This window comes from Schistocerca gregaria, chromosome 6 (genome assembly GCF_023897955.1).
Source record: "Schistocerca gregaria isolate iqSchGreg1 chromosome 6, iqSchGreg1.2, whole genome shotgun sequence".
In the NCBI taxonomy this organism is placed as follows: domain Eukaryota; kingdom Metazoa; phylum Arthropoda; class Insecta; order Orthoptera; family Acrididae; genus Schistocerca; species Schistocerca gregaria.
In genome coordinates, this window is record NC_064925.1 from 274,755,343 (window position 1) to 274,763,721 (window position 8,379).

The following is an 8,379-nucleotide window of genomic DNA, read 5'->3' on the forward strand; positions in this document are numbered from 1 at the left end:
TACAAAAACATATCTCCCATGTCTTATCTTTCCAGTCACCCACCACCTCCTAAAGTCCCGTCATCCAGCCACAGAGGAGCATTCCGCTTGTGGCTCAGTGCCACCTAGGACTGGAGCATCTGAATTACATTCTCCGCCTATCCTTCCCATCCCAAACCCCAATGGTATTCTGCCGCCCACCATACCTACACAATATCCTTGTCCATCCCTACACAACCCTTGGTCCGAACCAGTTGCCTCATGGTTCATATCCCTGTAATAGATCTCGATGCAAGACCTGTTCCATAACCCCCCCCCCCCACACACACACACACACACACACATATACACACACACACACCAACTAGTCCAGTTCAGTCACAAACATAACCTACCACATCAAAGGCAAGGCTACCCGTGAAACCAGTCCTGTGATCTACAAGCTAAGCTGTAACCACTGTGCTGCATTCTATGTGGACATGACAACCAAGAAGTTCTCTGTCCAAATGAAAGGCCACTGACAAACTGTGGCCAAGAAGCAACCGGAGCACCCAATTGCTGGGCACACCACCCAATACAATATTCTTCATTCGAATGACTGCTTGACAATCTGTGCTGCCTGGATGGTTCCCATCAACACTAGCTTTCCTGAATTGCTCAGGTGAGAACTCTCTCTGCAATATATACTATGTTCCCACAATCCTCCTGGCCTCAACCTTTGTTAGTCATTGTCCTTACCCATCTGCCCCTTCCCTGTTCCCTTTCCAGCACTACACAGCCCCCTTCCAGCAATTCACCCAGTCTTTTTACTTCTCTCCTTTTCTGCAACCCCCCCCCCCCACCCCCACTCTCCTCTCGACTGCACCTAGCTGTCCTACCCTCTCTCCACCTCGTTCCTGAATGCTCCCACTAGCAGCACTTTACTGCCCCCCCCCCCCCTCCCCCAGACTCCTCCTTACCCCCAACCTGTTGCCTCTCCCACAAAGGTCTTCTTGGCCGAAAGCTCATTTTGTGACAGTCTTTTTGTTGTGCCAATCTGCAAGTCAGCATCTCCTCTATATGGTGAGTAGCGGCTATCCTTTTCATAATATTTCTAATTCCATCCTGAATTCTCCATTATAATTATTTTTAGTGGGTGTTGATGGCAGATCTGATGACAGAGTTCCACGATGGTGCAATCACAAGCATTTCATAGCACACATTGTTGAACATAGGGATACTGCAGTGGGTGACCCCTACACATTCCCAGACACCCAAAAACATCAATTATGATCGCTGCAGGCACGCGATAATTAAGATTGGACCATGAATCACTATAAGTCTGTTGGCTGGTCAGATGAATTATGCTTCTTGTTATACCAGGTCGCATGTTTTGTGTCTGGATACACTGTCATCCAGGCAAATGGCTGTTTTAAATACGCAGCACACCACGGACACAGGTTGGTGTGAGCAGTATTATGCGATTGTGGACATTCACCTGAGCTTCCATGAGGCTTGTTGTAGTAATTATTGCACGATTTGTGCAGATTCTTGGGTCACATATCTCCAGAACATGTTGGGTTAATGCCATGAAGAATCGTTGCTGCACTGCTTTCCAAATGTGGATCAACACGCTACTAAAGAGGTGGTCATAACTTGTATAGGTCATCAGTGTAACTGTATGAAGGACTAAATCCATGAAGGGGCTTTTGTACTTCTACAGAGGAAACACTTTTTTGACCTTTGGTGTATTGCTTAGGAAGATTATGCCAGCAATCCTTTCATGGTGGAAACACAGCTTTCTAAGAGCAAAGCACTTAGAACAGTGTTTTGGTTATCTTATCCATGTACCAGTGCCACCTCATTTTATTATGTGTCTGGATCCCCAGGGAGTTCAAAGTGGAGTCAGCCAAATGGGACACCATTTGTAATGTTTCTCTATTGCAAATTTTGTCAATTGCTAACATAATCCTTCCTCTATTGTGAAGGTATGATTCCATTCTTACAGAAGAAATGTTTTTAATGCAACATTTTAGTTTGCATACCACAATTTATGATGTACACAATATTGAAAGGTCTGGCAAGATCACAGAATGTGTCAGTAGGGTACTTTTCTTGCTTAGTTCAAGCAGAACTTAGTTTGTGAGATCATACACCGTTTTCTTAGTTGAGAAGTTTTTACAGAGGCCGTTAAATTGTTATTCTCAGAGAGGCAGTTCAATATTTTGTTCTAAGTTACCTCCTCAAAAAATTTTGAGGCTTCAGTCTTTCAGGAAATATGTCTGCACTGACTACAAAGGTAACGTAAGTGGTAGAAATTCCAAGTCAGCACCATTTTTTTGTACTTTGATTGAAATACTATCATAGCCAGAGGAGTTTCAGGGACCTAATGAGCTATGTTGTCTTTCAAATAGATGATTTGGCAAAACTGGTGTCTGCTGTTGACAGTATGCAACACCTTCCAAACAAGTCTAATTGATCTACTTTTGAGGGTACATTTTTGTCCAGTGTTTTGTCAATCCTTTTAATTTAATGTCACCAGTCTATCTACTGCTATAATCAGAGAGTTACATATCATTTATTTAAGAGTTCATTTGTTTTGTGCGTACCATTTTTTTGGACTATAAGACAGAGGAGTTTTGTTCCATAGTCACTATTTGGCTTAGTTCCACACTTACGCCGAAAAAATAGTGATGGAAAAATATTTTCTCTTCATACTATTATGGTATTTTCTGAGATGTTTTCATTTCGGTTCACATGCAAAGAACATGATACTCTATAAACCTGTAGTTTCAACCAACTTCACCCTTAAAATCTGTTAAGTTCCATCATAGTGCTTAGCTTACAAGCATGTATTTGAATCATTTTTGTATTAATCTCAATGCCATTTTGACAGTGTTGTTGAATTCATTTCAATATGTCATCTTTTAGTTTTGGTCGTTTTGCATTCAGTCCTCTATTTGCACATTTAGTCTTCATCATCCCCCCCACCCCCAGTTCTTCTTAACTAGCCCACAATGTGAATGGTTTTTTCTGTAGGTGGAGGGCCGAAATGTTGCTCAGCTGCTCTGTTTCCATGTTCTGCATATGGTGGTAACGCGCTTGCCTCCCATGCAGCGGGCCCGGGTTGGAGATTTTCTCCACTCGTGGACTGGGTGTTGTATTCTCCTCCTCATCATTTCGTCCTCATGCAACAGCACACAAGTCACCCAATGTGGCATCAACTGCAATAAGACTTGCACTTGACGGCCGAACTTCCCTGGATGGGAACTACCAGCAAACAACGCTGTACGCTCATTTCATTGCATATGCTATTACTTTCAATTTATAGTCCGCATCATTAGAATATCTTTCATTTTTTTTTCCATTACATAACTAGCTACTAACAAAAATATTGTACTGTTACAACATAAATCACTTTCAATTAAAGTTTGCTGGCACTGTAGACTACAATGACGCATCACACACTAGACAGTGTTTGGGGTTTGCGATGGCGGGGCAGGATGGAGACAGTGTCCGCAAGCTTGTGAATCCCTTCATCTCATGTTCATTGTATCGGTGCACTGCTGCTGCCAGTTGAATCCAATGTTGTCAGACAGAGATAGGTTTCCCACGGCACTGAATATAAGGCCATTTTTAAGACTGGCAATAATTTTAAATCAAACACTGGGCATTTTTGTATTAATTTTGAATACAAGGTACTCCTGAATTTTGGACGTAATTTTTCAAATAAAGAAGTGCATCTTATATTCCGTAAAATACGGTAATAATTATCCAAATTGCATTTCCTCTGGTACTGGTGTTCTGAATTTTTTGTGCACAGTATATTGTTTTTGCCTCTTTGATATCACAATAAGGAATTTTGCAATATTAGTTGTTATGCCCCTTTAAATCTCCATTACATAAAGCTCTCATTTTCTTGGCATTGAATAATCTGATACAAAATGTTATCTCCACCCTTTCTCTTGGCTTCCACTTTAACTGTTTCTGACACATCGTACGGAAAATGGATTTTCATTTCATTTCATGGCAACAGTTCTTTTATTCGGCACACCAAATGTCATAGGAGTTTTGTTCCATAGTCACTATTTGGCTTAGTTCACAGTGTTGTAAGGAATTTTTAGAACAGCTGATTTTGCACCTATTGTTTGTGTCCCCTTGGGAACACTTTTGCCATTGTTAATTTTTTACAGTATCTCTGAAAAATGTAATTGAATCACCATTTATGATTCTGTGATAATGTGTGTTTCACTTCTTAGTTAAGCTTCGTTTCTGCCATTTAATCATCCTGAGCTGATAAACTACTTATTATTGGGCTCACAACTACTTCATGTGAGACGAATGGATTTAGAATTATACCATGTCTCCTGCTCTTGTTTATAAGGTTACTGTGGGAAACAAATTAAAGGCATACATCTGCAATTCTTAACACTTTTGACCAGAACAGTCAAAGATAAAATCACTATTGAAATCCCCACGTATAGTTATTTTCGAATTATTTCTACTACCTGATGCTATGTATCGAAATAGAAGAAGAAGAAGAATTTTCTGTATTTTATGGAGGAAAGGACTTCAAGAAAGAATTGTGTATATTTAATTTTAAAAAATGTATAAAAAGAACAAAATGAAAATTATCCAATACTTCAGAGGGCACTGCACAGTTACACAGGAATGTGACCCTAAAACAATGACTTAAAGCCGTTAATCAGTTCATACACAAATTTAATAACTTCATGTACAATAATAATTTACATAACTGATCAAAGAAAGTGCTAAAAGGCTTTAAAATTAATAACCTCAATATACTAGATACTATGTACTGCACATTACATGCTGCCAATGATTGACATTCAAAGACAATTTACACAGTGTACATAAGCTGTGTTTCCTGTCTTCCTAGAGATCAAAGATAAAAGGCAATAAGTTATACAAAATATAATATTTGCAAAACACAAAATTCTCAGAAGCAATCGGTTTATAAATAGAAACACATAAAACAGCATAAATGAAAAGACATATCACCTCTCAGATAAAAAAATATGGGTCAAAATCTTAACATTTATAGCAATACATTATGACATATACATTTATTTATACACATATACAGTAAAGCCATATATTTATAGAATTCTATGTACGTGATTGAAAAATAGAACAGTGATGTTTAGGAGACTAGATTCTATGAGATATGCAACTTCATAATTTCTTAAAGCAAAGAACAGTACAAAACAATAAATTTTATTTTGGAGAGAAGAAGCACGTAGCAGCAGTACAGCCACACAAGGTACAGCTGTTAATACTATAGGTTATATAAACGGGCACGACAAACATCAAATTAACACTAAGATACATGCTTATTTGAACTACTGCTACTACAGGGGTTACTTGGAACTAACACACTAAACAGTAAATGCATATAATTTCTGCATTTTAATGTGCATCATTTAACAGCTCCCACATAAACAAGCCATATGCACTGACTATCAGCAGCTAGACCATTTTCTGCACATAAAGGTCTGCAAGCTCATTAAAGACGAGATGTCACAACAAAGCAATAACTTAAAACAGAAGGATCAAATACACTGATCCTCAACCCAAGATCAATTACTGAAGATTCATTATCTAATTTCATGCCACTGGCATTAATTAACCATATAAGAACACATAAATGTCACAAAAATATCAGTTATATCTCTAAATACATTAATTAATTTTTAAGTGCATCATTTGGCACCACTGAATACTATCATACAAATTAGTATCTCACACTGTGCAGAATATTAAATTCTTTCATACTGATAGCTGCTGGTACTTTTTTGCCTTTGTATATACATTTACATACTTACAAAGATTGTCCTACAGCTTAAAACACATTAAAAAATAGTCTGTTTTGACTGAAAACAACTCAACAAAGAGTACAGCCAAAACTGTGTCTGTGTTGCGAATATAGTTCCTAATACTTAGGCAGTTAAAAAATTAACAAAATGTTAATACTGTGGGTAGTGTTTTCTAAGCCCACAAGAAAAACCAAGAGGAAGCTATTAATTAGATGAAAAGGAGGAAGAAAGGTTAATTTTAACACCCTGTTGACAATGAGGTCATTAGAAATGGAAAGAAAGAACTCAGCTGCATCCCTTTCAAAGGAACCATACCAGCATTTGTCTTTAGTGATTCATGGCAACCACAAAAACTCTAAATCTGGATGGACAGATGAGGAGTTGAAGCCCTGTCTTCCAGAATATGAGTCCATTGTCTTATCATTGCGTCACTTCACTTATTTCGATTACGTGAGTAGGAAACTTAATAGGTAGAGCTGATGTACAGATAAAATGTTAATACTGGAAGCCAAACTGGGCAACACTTCTTTTGTGTGAACGCAGTACAGATTGAGATATTCCTATTACAAAGTATGTGCCTCTTGGAATTTGTGCTATAGGTTTCTCTCTTTCTTATATTTGAACAAAGGAATAATAGCAGTTCAAGCTAGATATTTACTATTTATTTTGTGACATGTAGTTTTGTTTATTTTATTCCATTTTTATGTTTACTGCATGCCACAGCAGACAATTTCAATTTTTAATTGTTTGTATGTTTATTGGTTGACAGCACAATAATGTGGAATTCTGAGTGAAACATGAAGGAGTTCTACTTCTAGCTTACATGCTTATCTATTTAATGTCCAGTAATTTCTCTGCATGGTGTGCTGTTGCCTAGCCTTACACTATTCTTTGTATTCTACACAAAATGTTCTATTAGCATGTTTTCCATGGCTGTTGACTGAACACACATTAAAAATAAGAAAACAGGGTGTGTGTGGCTGTCTTTTTCTCTTTTTCTTATATCATAACTACTGTTAAGTATACTAACAAAAAGTATTGGCAAGTTCAAATCATTAAAAAAATTTAAATAAATAAAATTAAATAAAAAAGGAGAACAAAAGGAACTGAATTATGTGCTAGAATGAGCAGTAAAATAACAGCAGATCAAAGGAGGGAATTGTGACAAAATAATTTTAGTTTTAAGTCAAAAAGTTTCCATACAAAAGAATGTGGAAACTTCTCTCTTTAAGCCAAAGCCTCTTTTGTTCTATTTATTGAAACATCTAGTTACAATCAATAAAACATTGTATTTTGCTCCCACAAATGCAGGTGTGTGTGTGTTTGTGTAACTATTAAAAATCAAAGTCACAATAACAAAAAGTTTGATTTAAAATGCCAGCCCAGTAAAACAGAAAGCATCACAAACAAGTGTTGGGGGTCTTTTGAAATTTCAGATGAGGAAGAAGAAATCCTAAGTGGACTGATATAAACAGCTAAAGTGGAAGAAATGTACAATAAAATCCAAGTGTTTCAATGAAAGAACAGTTCAATTTCAAAACAGAAACAACATGTAAATCCTTAAGAAGTCATATGTGTAAATTCCATACACATCAAGGCATCCACTCCATATTTCACTACATTTAAGTCACTAAGCCTCTTACTAAGCCCACTGCAAAAAATCATCACAACAGAAATATGATGTGAGAAACCAGTGTTGCAGTTAAGTATCCTCAGTGCAGATTCACGATTGTTAACAAGAGTCATATTAATTATCTGGTGCACTGAGTGATGTGACACTGTGGTTAAGACAATGCACTCATCTTCGAGAAAAGGTCAGTTTAAATCTGCATCTGTCCATTCTTCAAAGTCACTGAGATAATAATATCAATCTTTTCTTGTTCTCTAACGTCCATGTGAGAAACAGCTACTATTTTTTTTAAGTGTGTACAAACTCATTAGTTATTAAAAATATACCAGTGCCATACTACTGTGCAGCAAACCGCTTTAGTATTGTCATTCACTCTCTGTCATAGATCCCACAGTTCCACATTGCTGTTTAAGACTCCCACCTATGCTTTAGGATATGATAAATCATTACAGATGCTCCGAGATGTGGAAGATTAATTTCACTTTATGATCAGGAATATACATTTCATTACTAAGCCCTCCTAAGATATGGGCTGGGTAAGGAAAAACAGTGCCACACAATATATACTGTGAGGGTGGACTCACAACATTAAACTTTCTTATTTTACATAGCTTGTAACAAGCACAATTCTACATAAGTTTCAGATTACATTGGTACTACCAGGGAAACAAAGGGCTTCATTTGCCTAGTATTTGACAGGGAGAGGAAAACATTTTTTCTAAGTGTGCTTAATCTCTAAATAGCTTCATGCATTTCCCTTCATAGCACAATTACTATTATAAATAACACTGCAATTCCTGCTGAAAAAAATTACTGGGTTAGCAACAGCTACCCATCAGCAGTGGTATCTATCCTTTGCATTTTATGCTTGTGAAATCTCATAAAGTCTCTCTAATTTGTATACTTAAAATAAATTACACAGAACTGGCTACAGCCTAACATCAATAAAATTTT